Source organism: Teleopsis dalmanni, chromosome 1, assembly GCF_002237135.1.
Source record: "Teleopsis dalmanni isolate 2A chromosome 1, ASM223713v2, whole genome shotgun sequence".
Classification (NCBI taxonomy): Eukaryota; Metazoa; Arthropoda; class Insecta; order Diptera; family Diopsidae; genus Teleopsis; species Teleopsis dalmanni.
The window spans coordinates 118,576,940-118,595,465 of NC_051846.1; positions in this window are offsets into that span (position 1 = coordinate 118,576,940).

The window sequence follows — 18,526 nt, forward strand, 5'->3', positions numbered from 1 at the left end:
TTTTTAGCTATAAGAACTTTATTTGAAATAGCAAATGAATGTCAGGATAATCACATATCGAAAATAATTAAAGACGATTTTTATATGGACGATCTTCTAACTGGCGGTGATACAAAAGAAGAGTGCAAAAGTGTTCGGCTAAGGATATCGGCGCATTTGGAGAAGTATGGATTTCATTTGAGAAAATGGTGCTCAAACAGCATGGATATAGTAGAAACGGTGGAAAAATCAAAAGACAATGAGGTCATTGATATAGATAAAGAAGAAAGTATAAAAACGCTTGGCTTGCAATGGAATCCTAACAATGATATATTCATGTTTAAGATAGCAGAAAGTAGAGACGTCTATATAACAAAAAGAATGGCATTATCGTATCTAGGTAAAATATTTGATCCATTAGGACTATTGGCTCCAGTTACAGTATTGGTTAAGTTATTTGTGCAGAAGCTCTGGATAAGTAATTTAGATTGGGATATGAAATTAAATGAAGAAATGATGAAAGAATGGAAAAACATTGTGCAGAACTTAGACGCAATACAAACAATCAGAATTGAGAGATGGGTAGGAGTTACCGGAAATGATGAAATATGCCTGGTGGGATTCGCTGACGCATCGGAAAAGGCCTACGCAGCAATAGTGTACATAAAAACGCACGCAAAGGTGTCCATAATAGCAGCAAAAAGTAAGGTAAATCCTATAAAAAATAGAAAAACATTGCCGAAGCTTGAGCTGTGTGCAGCGCATCTATTGGCAAAATTATTAAATAAAATTCATAACATAATTTACAGAAAAATAAAAATGTATGCATGGAGTGATTCCACGATTACATTATGCTGGATAAAAAGCAATTCAAGCAAAAATAAATTTATTAGGTCAAGAGTAAATGAAATAAGCTCGTTAATTCCAAGCGCCAATGGGTTTTATGTGCGATCAAAGGAAAATCCAGCAGACCTAGCATCCAGAGGAATTCAGCCGGAAAAGTTAGAGAACCAATCGTTATGGTGGAGAGGTCCAAACTGGTTAAACGATGATAGAAGGACATGGCCAAAAGAACAAATGGCAGCTAAAATAATAAATATCAGTAAATTAAGAGAGGAAGACTTATTTAATCAGCTCATCGAGAAATATTCATCTTTTAGAAAATTAAGTAGAGTGGTAGTATATATTTTTCGTTTCATAGACAGACTGAGGAAGGCTAAGTCTCCAGAATATCTAACTGTAGAGGAGTTTAGAAGAGCAGATGCAGCTATTTTTAGAAGTCATCAGACAACACAATTTTTTACGGATATAAGCAGATTGAAAAATAGCTGTGAAATAGATCATCGAAGCAAAATGGCAAATTTGAATCCGTTTTTAGACAAAAACCAAGTTTTGAGAGTTGGAGGTCGATTAATCAATGCAAAAATTGGTTTTGATAAAAAGCATCCAATAATTATAGCAAAAGGTCATTTGGCGAATTTGATAATAAATGAAGCACACCGAGAAACATTACATGGTGGACATCGATTGATGGAAAATGTTATAAAAAGAAGATATTGGATATTTGGACTTAAAAACTTGATTAAGAAATGTATACGTGAATGTGTAAGGTGCACCCGTTATAAAGCATTAAAGCAGAAACAGCTTATGGGTGATTTACCAGAATATAGGGTCAATGTGTCTGCTCCGTTCGCTCATTGTGGAGTAGATTACGCTGGACCATTGCTAATAAAATGTTCTAAAGGGCGAGGCCAAAAAACTTTTAAAGGGTACGTAGCGGTATTTGTATGTATGGCAACTAAAGCTTTGCATTTAGAGTTGGTAAGTGACATGACATCAGACTCATTTCTGGCGGCGCTGAAGCGATTGTTTGCACGCAGAGGCAAATGTTCACATATATACTCAGACAACGGTACTAACTTCGTTGGAGCATCCAAAAAATTAGATAAGGATTTACAACAGGCTATTAAAAGCAATGTGAGTGCAGTTTGTGCATTGGAAGCAGAAGGTATAAAATGGCATTTCATTCCACCGGCAAGTCCTCATTTTGGAGGTTTATGGGAGTCGGCCGTGAAGTCAATAAAACACCACTTGAAAAGAGTTGTTGGCGAAAATAAACTTACGTATGAGGAGTTAAGCACACTTCTAACTCAAATTGAGGGCATACTTAATTCACGACCGCTTTGTGCAAATGTTGACGACAATGATATATTAACTCCAGGTCATTTTTTAATTGGGCATGCTATCATTGACTATCCAGAAGCAGTAGATGATATGAACATATCTTCATTAAATCGTTGGAAGATAATTCAAGCAATGAAGAAACATTTTTGGAAACGATGGAAGGAAGAATATTTAACGAATCTTCAGCAGAGGTACAAATGGAAAGGGGTTCAAGCAAATGTTAAGGAAGGCCAAGTGGTAATAGTGAAGAATGAGGAAACATATCCAGGAAGATGGCCTCTTGGAAAGATAATTGAGGTTCATCCTGGAAAAGATAATCTGGTGAGAGTAGTATCGGTAAAAACTCAGAATGGCACAATAAAACGTCCGATTCAGAAATTATGTGTATTGGAAGGCGTACACGAACAAATACATGTTGCTGAGAATAAGAAGATAAATGTTATTAAACGAAAAGATTTGAAAAAAGAAAAATCTGTTAATTTAATGTTACTTTTATTGCTAATGATTTTAATTCCATCTAGAGTAGCGTCAGAAGCAATTAAAGGAGGAAAAGTGAATGAGATAGACAAAGACACGGTGGTTTATTTGGACGAAATTGGATCTATGAACGTGGTATCATCATCATGGAAGCTGTTAATATGTTTTGATTTGGAGCCCTTTTTCGAAATAATTGATAAAGGAGGTACAACTATATTGGAAATGGAGAAAATTTGTTCTAAACTACAAACATTTGAAAACCATTGTGTGGCAATTATAGAAGATATGAGACAGCAAATAAAGCAGATGCAGGACACAAATAAATATTTGCTTCAATATAAAAATCAAAGAACGAGAAGAGCGCCATTTGAGTTCATCGGGTCACTGCAGCACATATTGTTTGGCACAATGGATGCAGAAGATAGAAAAATGTTCGAAGAAAACATGATGAGATTACTAGAAAATCAGCATGATATCAAGAATCTGATAAATAAGCAAACTTCGGTAGTAGATTCTACGGTGAATTTGTTAAAAAGAACCACCACGGAGATAAATAATAATTTTAAACAAATGCAAGATAGGCTCAACCTCTTGTCGTCGGCAATGCAGGAATCATATTTGGTATATCGGGAGTCAATTAAGTTTTTCATGGTAATAAAAGAGCTGCAGGGAATAATTGAAGAAAACAGAAATGTTCAAACAGAAATAATAAAGCTTTTAATTGACATAAATCATGGGAAATTGAATCCTTCGTTGATAACTCCTACTCAACTGTATGAAGAAGTTAGGAGCATCAAAGAACATCTTCCAAATAAATTAAGGCTGCCAGGAAATAGCGATAATCAGTTGCAAGTTATTTATAAGCTTTTATCGGCAATAGGAACAATAATGGATAAGAAACTAATCATAAAGGCAGAAATACCATTATTTGACACACAAGAATCAAAACTATACAAAGTAATTCCGATGCCTATGGAAAAGCATGGGATAATTTTGAGTCCAATGATACAAAAGCAGTTTCTTATATATAATTTCGAAATGGACTCATACCATTTGATGACGGAAACACAGCTCAACTTATGCAAACACGTCACAGAAGCGGAGTATGTTTGTGAAGGTAATTGGCCATGGCTAGATGCGAATGACTCGTCGTGTGAGATTTAACCATTGAAGCCTTTAAACGCTTATAAATGTACATACATTGAAGCGGAATCATCTCTATATTGGGTAAAGCTAAATAATGCAAATAATTGGTTATTTAAAACATTTAAACCAACATCAGCACATATCCAGTGTAATCAAAATCGGCAATTTATTTTAGAACTTCCACAACAGGGAAGAATATCATTGCAACCAGGATGTACAATAAGAATTGAAGGTGTTACAATAAAATCACCATTTAATATAAACTCTAATTCGAAAAAGGAAATACCAGCCACATTGACAGCGAAAATAGGGAACACTACTAGAATTCGTATTCCACCATTAAATTCATTAATATCCAATCACACAAATGAACTGCAAGAGCTTCAGAGTCAAATCAAAGTCATAAAAGAAGAGAATATTAAATTACGTGAAATTAAATATCATCAAATAGCAAGTCATACATCTCTTTTCTTAGTAACAATTTTGATAATAGGTATAGTGATATATTTTGTAAAAAGGAAGCATACGGAACGCGCAATTGCTCGATTGGACATTTTTAACAAGGAGAATCTCTAATATGACCAGACCAATGAACGCTAAATAATCAAACGAGATTGGAATGTAGAATTAGGCCGCTGGCAGAATGTTCAATCACGAACATGAGTTTTGACATCCGGCAGAATGTTCAATCATGAACATGAATTTATAACATAAATTTAATTATTATAGTTTATATCATCACCTAAATTCTTAGAATTATGTACTAAGGAAAAATATAGATAAATAGTAACATTTTTTAGCAACCGTATTTAAATTATTAAAATAAAATATATTCATAAAAACAATAGGAGGAAAATCCCAAGTGTTGGGACTTCCGTCCTTTTTTAACCTTTTTTAACCTTTTTTGACAAATGTAATACAATCCACTAAAATCATAATAATTTAACCTTGATGTAGAAATTAGTCTTAAAATATTTTTGTATAAAAACACAACATTATTTTAAATAAAATTAGTAGCTAAAAATTACTCAGTGTGTGTACTTTAATTTATTAAATGTACAGTCAGCTTGTATAACGCAAGCACCAGTTACTTTATTTTATATATTTTCGCACGATAGCATTAAGTACAGCGTTTACGCGAACATATTTTCGTTATATGTATCTCGGTAGAGTGATAACAAGGCGTGTTAGAGACACAATATTAATTTATTCTATTTTTCCCGCTGGGCCGATATTAAAACATTGTCAGCTCGTATAACGCAAGCACTAGTCACTTTATTTTATATATTTTCGCATGGTAGCATTAAGTACGCTAAGTTTATAGAGTTTTACAGCGATTACGCAAACACATTTTCGTTATATATATATCGGTAGTGTTAACCTACATCAGAAACGCACAACTGGGCTTAAAATTTTAACAACATGTAGTCACCTAACATATGTGTGACAGCGAATGTCAAAAGCGAGTGAACAAGAGTAACGGAAGTTCGTTAAATAGCGTCAGTTGGATAGCGCCGTGATTAAATATTTTGTTCAGTTAAATAAAGTATATTAACGTTATGTTATTAAATATTTTGTTCAGTTAAATAAAGTATATTAAAGTTATATTATTAAATATTTTGTTCAGTTAAATAAAGTAAATTAAAGTTATTTAAATAAAGTCTATTAAAGTTATGTACTTAACTCAAAAACCAAATTTACAGTTCAGAAGTGGGATTGAATCAATGCCCTAAAGGAGAGTAATTAAAACGTAAGTTTGAATATTTGGCGCTGAAAAATAAAAAAAAAACGAACGCAGATATATACGTAATGATGGTGACCATCGAGTCACAGACGAAGGAACAGTTGAAGGACTTCTTACAACAGCAAGAGTTATCAACTACAGGCAATAAGGCGGAATTAGTTGCACGATTAACTGAACACGTGAAGTCAAGCGGCGTAGTTTTGCAATTTACAAACGATAATGAGGAATTGCGGGGTGAAAACGAAGAATTGAGAAAACAAATTAGCGAACTGCGGCAAATGGTTCAACAAGTAGCCATTAACCAGAATAACGTTAGAAACAATCAAAACAGTACTTCAGAAATGCCTAATAAGGACCGCAACGCGCATTCTATACGAGAAATCGCAGAAGTCTTGCCCGAATTCGACCCAACGAATGAAGATTCTATTACGGCTACGCAATGTGGGTGGACGCATCACCAAGAATGCATGCTACTTGGAAGGAGTTCTCAAATGAGCTTGTCACCGAGTTCGGTTGCGAATACGATGAAGCGGATATACATTACAATATGTCGCGCGTTGCTCGAAGGCAAAACGAAACAATAACTGAGTTCATTTTTCGTGTCTCTGCGCTAGGGCGATGTCATAATCTTAGTGAGATGGCTATCACGAAATACGCCCGAGAAGGACACAGACGCGAGTGTCATTGGACTCGCAGGTGTCCGATGACACCTGCGACAACGGAGATTGGAAGCCGGTGGCGTACTTTAGTCGATCTACCACAGCGCTGGAAAGGAAATATCACAGTTACGAATTAGAAACGTTTGCAGTTGTCGAATCTGTGGACCGCTTTAAATATTACATCTATGGAAAGTCGTTTACGGTCATTACCGATTGCAATGCTGTAAAATTGGTCATGCAAAAGCGAGAAATGATACCTCGTATAGCCAGATGGTGGCTTTGTATCCAATACTATGACCTCATCATCGAACATCGAAGCGAGCAACGAATGGCGCACGTCGACGCACTAAGTCGTATGCCTAACGAAGACGGTTGCGATCTTGAGGAAGCGACTTTGCGAGTCTGGAAAGCGGAAATAACTGAGGCAGATTGGCTTTACAGTATGCAATTACAAGATAGCAAACTTCAACAAGTCGTAATGAAAATTGAGGAGAAGGATTCAGACATTATTAACGAGTATAAAATAATTAACGGACGACTGTACAAACGGTATAAAAACGAACAACTCTTCGTAATACCAAAGGCTTTGCGATGGAAGGTGACACATGATGCACATGTTAAAACAGGACACTTAAACGTTGACCGAACGATTGAATACTTACTACGTTCTATGTGGTTCGCTCGAATGCGAAACTTTGTCAAATCTTTTGTGAAAGCGTGCATTGATTGCGCCGTCACTAAGCGTTGAGGAGGTAAAAAGAAGGTGAGTTACATTGCGACAAAATGGAGCCTATTCCGTTCAAAACAATACACATTGACCACCTGGGACCTTTTCCCCGAAGCCGAAAGTTAAACGAGTATATCCTGGTTATTGTGGACAGTTTCACAAAATTTGTCATCGTCAGACCAGTGAAAAGTACGAACACTAAACAAGTCATCGCCATTCTGAATGAAGTTACCAGTTACGTTGGAACCCCTGAAAATATAATAAGTGATCGTGGTATCGCCTTTACTTCAAAAGAATTTGAAAGATACTGTAACTATCAACAAATCAAACACATACGCAACGCAGTCCGTACGCCACGAGCCAATGGCCAAGTCGAACGATTTAATCGCACCGTTTTATCCATGCTGCAACCATCAACACAAGATAACCGAACCTGGGACGAGCAACTACGAAGCATTCAATATACATTGAACTCACTGATTAGCCAAAGGACGGGAAAATCTCCAAACGAATTGCTTTTTAGATTCAAGCCACGCGACATATTAGGTAACAAGCTGATCCAAATTCTCCAAGATGAAGACGATACTATTCCCATCACCCAAGAAGAACTCCACCGCCGACGATTACTTGCTGCTAATAACACCGATAGTAAACGGGTAAACGCGAAAAAGCGTTTCGACGATAAACACAGGAAACCAACGAAATATGACCAAGGTGATTTAGTTCTAGCAGAACGAGAACCAGCATCCACAGGCACGTCCCGCAAACTTGAATGTCGATATAAAGGACCGTTCGTAGTCACCGAAGTTCTCGATAATGACCGTTATGTCATCGAAGACCTACCAGAATCCGATTGAAAACAACGCCATTATAAATCAGTTTATGCGTCTTATCTCCTAAAGGCATGGTGTCAATTGCCGTGACATGGTGTACTGTGAAAGCCTACCATGCCGTGTTGTTTCTATCTAGTAACTATTAAAGCTCATAGATTGGTAACCTTACCTTGTTGATTCTCCGATTATGAAGTTTACGATAAAGTGTATCGTAAAGTGTTTCAAAAAAAAAGAGCTGCAAGACAATTATAAACATGTCCAGCTTCCACTTGAATAAAAAAATAGAATTCGACCTAAGTCGGGTTTTTCGCTTGAGTATTGCAGAGAGATTAGTTAACGAGCTTCGATCAACGGTCATTGAACTTTAACGCATTTACAACTGACACCGTTGATCGTTGACGATATAAAAATGCGAACACCAGGAAGAAGCTTTCTTCTTGTTGGTTGACATTAAACAGTGCAGTGCCGTAACTAGAGCGAAAAAAAATTATATTTGTTTTTTGGTATACCCGAAGCTAAGCACTGAATTAACAGAAAGGAAAACCCTTGTTTGTTTCAACCGGAATCCTGTGCAGTGAAAGTTACTCTTTTCGTGCATAAATTATTGTAACAATAAGTAAATTTATTTTATTTAAATTAATTATTAAAAAAAAAGGGACAATTAAAAATCAAACTGTTAAAACATTTGTCCGCAATCTGAGTAAAATTCTATTTTATAACTAAAGAAACTTTAATAACTTGTAAAGTTTGGGAACATAGAAAAATAGAAATCTTAAATATTTATGAAAAAATTGATTGTATTAACAAAACATCTAAAAGTGAATTGGTCACATATCAACTTTAATAGTTTTTTTTTTCTTTGAAAAAAAAAAAACAAAATTTAAAATTTAAACTCTTAAAAGTATTTTTCCCAAGTCTAGTAAAAAACTATTTTTATAATTAGAGAAACTTTAAAAATATGAACTTTAATAATTTGTAAAATTTGTGATCATAAAAAAATAGAAATTTTAAATATATTTATTTAATAAATTGATATTAAATAAATTTATGAGTAAGTAAATATTTAATAAATTGATTTTATTAACAAAACAATTATAATTGAATTGCTTGTATATTAACTTCAATAATTTTTTTTTATACTTTGTAAAGAAAAATAACACTGAAATTGTAAAAAGAAATAAATTATAATAATTTGTCATACTTTGTGAAAATAAAATAAATAAAGAAATAAATACATCTATGCACAATTAATTATGTGAACATTACATTTGCAACAGAAATTTAACATGTCTATATCTATGTCTATACCTATGTCTATGTCTATGTCAATACCATAGTATCGGGAACTGTAGGTGGCTTTCAACAGTAACCTAACGTCTCCGATCCCTGGACGCTTTAACAGTAAACAGGGAAGGGAGTGTTGACTGCAACCTGTAATATAATACAAGTAGCTTTAACAGTTGCGTGTGTCTGCGTTATATCATGTCGGCTGTACAGCGAGTAGTTTCTTTGCGATTCCGTGTATCTTCAGCTCGGTTTATCAACGATTCAGCTTGTCTTCGGTTCAGGCGGTAGAATAAGACAAAAGTGACAGGGTCTCAAGAAACAAATTTCTTGTGAGGACCTTGAACAAAGCTGAGTATATCCCAGCTCTAAACGAACCCAAGAAAGGTTCATTACAGTACAAATTGGTCGAAGCATAGTCAAGATTATTTTGAAATAATGCCAACAGTTTTTCAGAAGAAGGAGGGATATGTGACGATAGAAATTTTTATATTAAATTTCTATCTCACATATTATTACTAAAAGCACAGCATCTGACTGCCGATACATTCCACCATTTTTCATCGTGTATAAAACACAAACTGGTATCAGAATATAACGGAAAGGTGAGAAAAGAAAACAAGTGAGAAAAAAAGATCAACGAACACAAGTATTACATTTCATAAATTACCAAATCGAATTTAAACAAACGGTAATCAAAACAAATAAGATCTGAAACTATGTATGCGCTACGGGAAAAGCTTTGGTCAATTCAGTATAAATAAGCGCGCGTTATAGAAGTAAATTCACTTGTTTGAAGATTATCAAATGCAGTAATGCGTCTTCGTACCACAAGGAAAGTAGAGTTGATCAGTAGTCAGTAAATCAAGGTAGTTATATAAATCTTGACTAGTAATCTTGTTGCACGTCAAGGTAATTGAATACATCTTAACTAGTAACTTAGTAATACGTCAAGGTATACATACATCTTAACTAGTAATCTGAAATACAACGCCTGGAATAATTATCAAAACCCCAAAAATTCTCCTAGAAAACAAGAACATTTAATAATAATATATTGTAATTATACCTACATAGAAATTACTTTTTCTTTTGAATTATAATTTCAAGTAGTCAACGAATGAAATATATTAAATTGTCTTTGACTTCGGAAAATAAAAGTGTCAACTTAGAAAGAACAGTGACAAAGATCGCGCTGGCATTTATCATGTTAAATGCAATCAGACACTTTAGCTTGTATAGTCACTCCCAACCCCTGCGTTGACTGGTTAATGACGAAATTTTTTACCTTTTTCACTGTTGGTTTTGTTACTGGGATTTTCTTTGTAACTGTGGTTTATAGCTTTCTTTTTTCTTTTGAACGTCTCGATTATCTTTACTTTTTTGAGGAAATAGTTGAATTGTATCGGGTATTTCTTTGCTAACTTTAGTTGTAAATAAAATGCTTCTTTTGTTTTTATGTCCAACTAGGCTCTTAATGAATTGAATCTTGCATCAAATTTATTTCCAATTTTTGTAATTTAGTTGAAGATATTTTCTTAGATTTAATTGATATTTTGTGGCAACGGGGATGATGTTTTCTTTGTTGCTTTTGTTCAGAAAGGTGTCATCTTTGCTCAGTTTTGCTATTGATGTTTCTAGTTTTTGGAATTTTTTTGACACGAGTCCATGTTGGGTTTCTGTGTAATTTTTTTAATTTTTTTTAGGTGTTATGTCGAAAATATTTTTAAATTGGACTTGTTTTTTCAGAATTTTAACTTTTATTTCCACCGTTGTTTTTCATGTATTCTTATACTGATTTCAGTATATGTCTAAAGTGGCCCTTAGACATCAACGTGCGTTGACAAACGCACGAAGTCTTCTCTTGCCATTACACATTAAATTTACCAACAATTTTTTAAACACGCCTCCAGCAAACAATGCAAAATTTGTTCACTCATCAGTATTAAAGCAATCGCTGAAGTGTCGACAGCGGCTGCTATGCGTAATTTTCTTACAAAAAATGATGTTTTACATTTAATTTATATATTTATTTTTATTTCAATTTATATATTTATTTTTATATGGTATATATTAAATTTTATATAATTTAATTTTTTTTGGTATATTTTAATAACAAATTTTCCGTAGGTGCACAATGCAATTAATATTTAAAACAAAATTTTTATTGTAATTTAATGTTTGGTTATATTTTTTTAGCCCAAGGTTATTAATATTTTAATTCTTCTTAATAACATGTTTTGGAAATTAAAAAATTTTACCTAGGTAGAAAATACAAATATTTAAAATAAAAGATACAATTCATTCATATTTGCAAAGGATCGCATGCTAACGACAAATCATGCGTGCATTTAAACGATGCTTACGCTTCCATTTCTCAAAATAAATGAAATTTTGCATGTCGACCAAATCCGACTGTATATGCAAAAACACGAGCGTGTTTGAAGAAATATCAAAATGTTTTGATTTTCGTCATAGCATTTCTTAAAATTTCAAATGTTACTATTACACAAACAAATTTCGCATTTCACAAAGTAGGAGAAAAGTAGAAGAAAAAAATTCTCATGTGAGAGCGATTTTTTAGTATATTTGTTGTTTTATCTGGGGCGTGTTTAAAAAATTTTTAAAAAATTGTTTGTGTAATGGCAAGCGCGCGTTGACAACGAACGTTGCTGTCTAATGGGCCCTTAATGGTTTAATGGTTTCTATTTTTCAGTATGAAATTTTTTTACATAGATATTTTATGCTACTTGCAATTGTAAATAAGTTATATTTATTGTCGTATAAGTTTAAATTTTGTTATATAATATACCCATAATATACCTAAACATATTTGGAAATGTTTACTTCAATAACATATTTAGATGCAAAACATTATTAACATGAAATTAAGCTTAATTCATAATTAAAAATAATTTTTTTTTCAATTTTAAGCTAAAAAAAGATGTTTATTGCTTGTAACATATTACATAAAAAATTCCTAAACTGTATTCTGTACATGAAAAATGTATAAATACCAAAAAAAGTGCATAAATTAGTACGTAATATACACAATTGCAATCAAAACAACATTTTGCATAATCATACGTTAATGTTAATTGAACCCATGTGATTTAATAATAATTAAATTATATATAATGTGCACTTATATTTATTGACGAGAATTTATATACATATCACTTTATATAAAAAAGTTGAAAAGAATGCAGCAGCCCACAAAGAGCGTAAAAATGGCATAAGTGTGGTGCAATTACACTTATTTAATTTGTGTTATAAAAATGTTATAAAAAATGAATTTTCTTAAGCAATTTCTTTCAGTTTTGGTCGAGTCGGCGGAGTTTCTACTAATTAAAAGATATTCTATGGTTGCAATCAAAGAAGATAAAGAAAAGAAACTGAGAGGAAATTTTGAATAATGGTGCCTCTTTGTGTAATATCGCAAAGAAAATCTCTTTTACTTATTTACCATACCAGAATTGTCAAATATTAAAAACGGTGTGGCTTATAACTTAAATATTTACTACATTTGTGGTTGCTTATTAGCATGGAGCCATTTCTTCTAATTAGAAGAAATAGTATAAATTATTGTTTTTGGAAAATCCATTGTATGTATTAATACGATTATAATGAGTAAATATAGGCATGATTTTTTATATCAGTTTTACTTTAATTTACATAAAAGTTTTAAATGCGCTATATAAATCAAATATAAATGAAGAATTGGTAAACTAAAATCAATAGTAAATATAAAGTAGCTATTATTGATATATGTAAATATGTATATATAATTAGTCATGAAATTGTTTTAATAAAGTTAAAAAAATTGTATCGTATTTATTAAAATAAAAGTTCTTTTAATCAGGTTGCACATATACGTACTATATTTATATATATGCTGAGCATCTAATAGAAAAGTTAGTATGTGTTCATACATTTCGAGTATTAGGTTGCATTGTTTTAATATATTGTTTTAAAAAGATTAATATTAATATAATTTTTTAAAATTCAAAAAAAGTTTGGTATATTGTAATACAATTTTTGCTTGTGCATCAAATTTTTTCAATATAGAAAATCGTAAAAATGTATATACTGTTTACTACCACATATTTTTTGTAGTTTTAAGCAATCCTTTCAGTAAGGTGAAATGTTTTTTGTATATGAAATTCAAGAAATTCTTAACTAGTTAATAACAACATTGTAAACAATAAGGATCAATTTCATCGCATAGTGTTAGAAGAAATATTAAATATATAAGCATTTTCCGCACCACCTAAGAGGAATGCTTGCTGGCGTGTTACCGAGTTTTAGGTGTTCGGTTCCCCAATAGGCCTATCCACCAAAATATTTTATTTAACAAATATACAATTTTATGTAAATTAGTTTTTTATATATATACCGGGCTTAGGTCGTTTATTTAACACATAGGTTTATAAAAATGTTTTTTTAAAACAATTAAAAAATTTTTACACTTTTTTCCAACTGTGTTAAATGTTTAAATTTATTTAATTTTTATACAAAAATTATATTAATACAAATATTTCGGTCTACATCGTAGACCATCTTCAGTGTATATAAAAGATTACATATTTAATTATATGTAAATAAACATATAAACATACAATCAAAACAAAAAACCAAAAATGACAAACATTGTTGTCTCTTTCAATGTTTGACATTTTTAACATTTAAATTTATTTGAACAAAAGCAAAACGTTAATTTAAGAAAAAAACAATAAAATTTAAAATTAAAATCAAAAATAAATATACGAAAATATTTTTTAATTGGTAACAATGGAAGATAAATTAAACTTTTTATATAAAACTATAAATTTATATTAAATTTTTTTAATTATGGTTAATCAGAGACCTGTAAATTTGTGCAAGACCCTCTGTGTCTTTTTTGTAGTTTAGTCTCTGATTGTCTGGAACTTCTATAATATGTAACATTTCAAGCATTAACCTACGTCTGTAATTAGGGTCTTTGTTGATGATCTGTACTTCTTCAAAATTTGGAGTATGGTTCATCATAGAGCAATGGGTTGCTAATGCTGTCTTTTGGTCAACGGGAGTTGTTCTGCTCTTTATGTCGTGTCTGTGGCCAGCGATTCTCGTCCTGAGTTTATTTTTTGTTGTACCAACATATACCTGGTGGCATACGTTAGACCCGTCACCTCCACATGGAATTTTGTATACGACATCATGCTCATCTAATTTGTCTATTGGACTTTTTGTTTTATTAAAAAAGCGATTTTTTAGCGTGTTTCTCGCTTTGAAAGCCAAAGTGTGCGTGTCGTCATTATAGCATTTAGATTTGCTAAAATTTTCCGAAAACCCAGGGATATACGTCATAGGGAGATAAATTTTTGGTTGGGGATCGGATATTTTCTTACGCACTATATTCACTTGTTTTAGAAGAGAATATATCGTCCGTTTGGGGTAGTCATTTTTAAGCAAGATGTCAATAAGAATTTTTTCATTTTCTTTATGAAAAATTGGATCGCTGATATTCATTACACGTCGAATCAAATTCAGTGCTGTGTTCCGAATTATATGATGAGGGTGTTGAGAGTTGTAATTAATATATCGTCCAGTATTCGTGGGTTTTTGATACCAATTAATTTTGATTTTATTGTTATGTCTTATAACTATAGCGTCAAGATAGGCAAGTTTTTCAGATTCTTCTTCTTCTTTGGTGAACTTTATATATCTATGTAAATTATTTAGTGTATGTAATGTACTCTCTATGTTGTCAATTTTTATGATAGCAAATATATCGTCTACGTATTTGGTAAGTAGTCTAGGTTTTATAACTACTTCGTCCATCATTTTGTCTAAAATATTCTCCATCACAATATCTGCTACTACAGGTGATATCGGAGAACCCATTGGCATCCCTTTTGTTTGATTGTAAATTTTGTTCTCGAATATGAAGTAGCTATTTTCTTTAAGGAGGAAGCCTAAAATCTCCATAAATGTTTCTTTCTTTATATTGCATTCATTTTTGATAAGAGACCACTTACTATCAATGATTTTTAATGCATAGTCTACTGGGATGCTCGGAAATAATGAGATTACATCAAAGGAAACTAATCTTTCATCGTCAAAAATATGTGAATTGTTAATTTTTTCTTTAAAAGCAATAGCATCTTTGATATTGTAGACGGAGTCTTTAGTTATGCTTTTTAATATAGATGCAATATATTGAGATAATTTGTGTGATGGGGAATTTATACACGACGTTATAGGTCTTAAAGGGATGTCCATCTTATGTATTTTCGGCAACCCATAGATTCGTGGTGCCGTAGCTGTGTAAGTAATTAATTTTTTCTTTTTTGCAATATCAAACGCATTTTCTTTGAATAATTTTTCGACTAGTTTGTTGTTTTTAGTCTGTAATTTTGAGGTCGGATCTCGTTTTAAAACTTTGTAAGTGGTAATGTCATTTATAATATTCAACATTTTCTTTTTGTAATCGGCTTTGTTCATTGCTACTGTTGAATTGCCTTTATCTGCGTTTAATATGAGAATATCTTGATTCTCTTTAAGGAAATCTTTTGTTTGACCTACTGTATACGATATAAATTTGTCTTTTTTATTGTGTTTTTTCCTCATTTGAGAGTCAATCATTTTGCTAAATCGTGCTCTCGATATTTCTTGCTTGTTTTTATCCGATAATGTTTGGATAATTTCTTCTCCTTCAGCAATGCAATTTAATAGGGGAAAATGTTTGCCAGATGTTGGTAATGCATATTTGCCACCTAGAGAGAGTAACCATTCAATATTTGTTGGTATGATTTTGTTAGTTTTGTTTATAAACCAGTTTTTGTTTATAATAATGTTATGCTCTTTTATTTGATTTTCTATTAGTTTATTGAATTTTTTATTTTTGGTTTTGGTATTTTTATTTGTTGTATTGTCATATAGATATTCCTCACTTTTAAGCAATAGTTTCATGTCTGATTCATTTAGTTGCCTTTTGATCTTTGCTATTAATTTGTTTATAATTGATTTCTTACTGTTAGAAATTAAGTGTTTATAGTCAAGTAATAATATTAAGATTTTCTGGTGAAATATATCAATATTCTTAACTAATTTATTAAATATTACCCTTGGAATCTTGTTTGTGTCATTAAATAACTTTTTAACGTGTTTTGTTGCATTTGTTATAAATTCGGGTATCAGCAGTGCTTTTTTGCATTTGGATAAAAAGCGAATACATGTTTGAAGTTTTGCTTGGCTTTTGTTCATCTTTTTAAATTTGTTAATGGTGTTATTTGTGGTTTTGTTATATTTCTTTTTTAAAAGTGAATAAATCATTTTGATTTTACCTTTTTGTGATTACGGCGTGCCCTCCGTTAATTTTTAATAAATTGGTATTACGACCGATATTTAATTAGTTTTTTATATATATACCGGGCTTAGGTCGTTTATTTAACACATAGGTTTATAAAAATGTTTTTTTAAAACAATTAAAAAATTTTTACACTTTTTTCCAACTGTGTTAAATGTTTAAATTTATTTAATTTTTATACAAAAATTATATTAATACAAATATTTCGGTCTACATCGTAGACCATCTTCAGTGTATATAAAAGATTACATATTTAATTATATGTAAATAAACATATAAACATACAATCAAAACAAAAAACCAAAAATGACAAACATTGTTGTCTCTTTCAATGTTTGACATTTTTAACATTTAAATTTATTTGAACAAAAGTAAAACGTTAATTTAAGAAAAAAACAATAAAATTTAAAATTAAAAACAAAAATAAATATACGAAAATATTTTTTAATTGGTAACAATGGAAGATAAATTAAACTTTTTATATAAAACTATAAATTTATATTAAATTTTTTTAATTATGGTTAATCAGAGACCTGTAAATTTGTGCAAGACCCTCTGTGTCTTTTTTGTAGTTTAGTCTCTGATTGTCTGGAACTTCTATAATATGTAACATTTCAAGCATTAACCTACGTCTGTAATTAGGGTCTTTGTTGATGATCTGTACTTCTTCAAAATTTGGAGTATGGTTCATCATAGAGCAATGGGTTGCTAATGCTGTCTTTTGGTCAACGGGAGTTGTTCTGCTCTTTATGTCGTGTCTGTGGCCAGCGATTCTCGTCCTGAGTTTATTTTTTGTTGTACCAACATATACCTGGTGGCATACGTTAGACCCGTCACCTCCACATGGAATTTTGTATACGACATCATGCTCATCTAATTTGTCTATTGGACTTTTTGTTTTATTAAAAAAGCGATTTTTTAGCGTGTTTCTCGCTTTGAAAGCCAAAGTGTGCGTGTCGTCATTATAGCATTTAGATTTGCTAAAATTTTCCGAAAACCCAGGGATATACGTCATAGGGAGATAAATTTTTGGTTGGGGATCGGATATTTTCTTACGCACTATATTCACTTGTTTTAGAAGAATATTTTAGACAAAATGATGGACGAAGTAGTTATAAAACCTAGACTACTTACCAAATACGTAGACGATATATTTGCTATCATAAAAATTGACAACATAGAGAGTACATTACATACACTAAATAATTTACATAGATATATAAAGTTCACCAAAGAAGAAGAAGAATCCGAAAAACTTGCCTATCTTGACGCTATAGTTATAAGACGTAACAATAAAATCAAAATTAATTGGTATCAAAAACCCACGAATACTGGACGATATATTAATTACAACTCTCAACACCCTCATCATATAATTCGGAACACAGCACTGAATTTGATTCGACGTGTAATGAATATCAGCGATCCAATTTTTCATAAAGAAAATGAAAAAATTCTTATTGACATCTTGCTTAAAAATGACTACCCCAAACGGACGATATATTCTCTTCTAAAACAAGTGAATATAGTGCGTAAGAAAATATCCGATCCCCAACCAAAAATTTATCTCCCTATGACGTATATCCCTGGGTTTTCGGAAAATTTTAGCAAATCTAAATGCTATAATGACGACACGCACACTTTAGCTTTCAAAGCGAGAAACACGCTAAAAAATCGCTTTTTTAATAAAACAAAAAGTCCAATAGACAAATTAGATGAGCATGATGTCGTATACAAAATTCCATGTGGAGGTAACGGGTCTAACGTATGCCACCAGGTATATGTTGGTACAACAAAAAATAAACTCAGGACGAGAATCGCTGGCCACAGACACGACATAAAGAGCAGAACAACTCCCGTTGACCAAAAGACAGCATTAGCAACCCATTGCTCTATGATGAACCATACTCCAAATTTTGAAGAAGTACAGATCATCAACAAAGACCCTAATTACAGACGTAGGTTAATGCTTGAAATGTTACATATTATTGAAGTTCCAGACAATCAGAGACTAAACTACAAAAAAGACACAGAGGGTCTTGCACAAATTTACAGGTCTCTGATTAACCATAATTAAAAAAATTTAATATATTTATAGTTTTATATAAAAAGTTTAATTTATCTTCCATTGTTACCAATTAA